General features: G+C 32.3%; 1 protein-coding gene across 3 annotated transcripts in view; it reads right to left on the bottom strand.

The window, feature by feature from the left end:
• Positions 1–591: 591 nt before the first annotated feature.
• bloc1s6 (biogenesis of lysosomal organelles complex-1, subunit 6, pallidin) overlaps positions 592–994 on the bottom strand; it is a 4,288-nt gene continuing 3,885 nt past the window's right edge. For all 3 annotated transcript variants that reach the window (XM_034305211.2, XM_034305212.2, XM_053234638.1), the window contains one exon: positions 592–994. This exon is cut by the window's right edge and continues 478 nt beyond it. The gene's annotated coding sequence lies outside the window, so the exon portion shown is untranslated.

Genomic DNA, 994 nt, shown 5'->3' with positions numbered 1-994 from the left:
GTCCTAAAATCTGATGTCAGAAAAGAAACATCAGATTCCCTCCTTCAACGTGTTCACGTTTATAAATGCTTTATTAAGACACTATGAACACGACATATCCAAACTGGAATCATTTGTCCTTATAATTAATATTTAAATAGTCATATAATATAATATAATATAATATAATATAATATAATATAATAATACATCTAAATAGCTGAAATAAATGAATATTACAGACTTGTATAAATTTATAAAGTCAACATTTGGGACTAAAAATAAAGTGCTATGTAATTAAACATGATTATTTCAGCTCATTTTAAAACAACTGAAAAGTAAAAACTATTTTTTTTTGTTTCATGTAAAGAATTATTTTGCGGTTTCTGTTACAGATGTCATAAAGTTGTTGATTGTGTATTAGGTTGTTAATATACTGAGTTTATCACTGAAAAGTAAAACATCAGGACGCTCCAAACTGAAGTGAAGCCACGCCCTTCACGTCTTTCATACGTGAGAAATACATTCGACAATAAATTATATAATAAAAGATTAAAAATCCTCTTAGCCGAGTCAGCATTATTATTTACAGCATTAGAGTGTACAAAGCGGTTTAGAAGCAAAAGTGTTTATTAACCGAGTATTTTAATGTACAATAAATGTTTACACAAGGACAACATGCTCTCAAAAGCACACGACAATTACAATATATATATATAATTATCTATAAATGATAAAGAAACTGGTGACTGTGTGTATAAATTAATGGAATAAGTGGAAAGTATGTGTGTGAAACTGACCCATGCTAATGTTACACCTCTGACTCCACCTAGTGGCCAAACAGAGTTCTGCTCCTACCTGCGTTCCACACTCAGGCTCCGTCCCAAACCCCTCAACCTGCACTAAGCACTCTGTCTTACTTTGATCACGCGTGCAGAAATAAACACGCGGAACTGTTTAAACGCTGCGTTTAACTGAACTGGGAAATGATGTGACGTAAGTGTCACTGAGTTAC

The sequence above is a fragment of the Pangasianodon hypophthalmus genome, chromosome 6, assembly GCF_027358585.1.
Source record: "Pangasianodon hypophthalmus isolate fPanHyp1 chromosome 6, fPanHyp1.pri, whole genome shotgun sequence".
In the NCBI taxonomy this organism is placed as follows: Eukaryota; Metazoa; Chordata; class Actinopteri; order Siluriformes; family Pangasiidae; genus Pangasianodon; species Pangasianodon hypophthalmus.
This window is presented reverse-complemented; position numbering and strand designations above follow the sequence as displayed.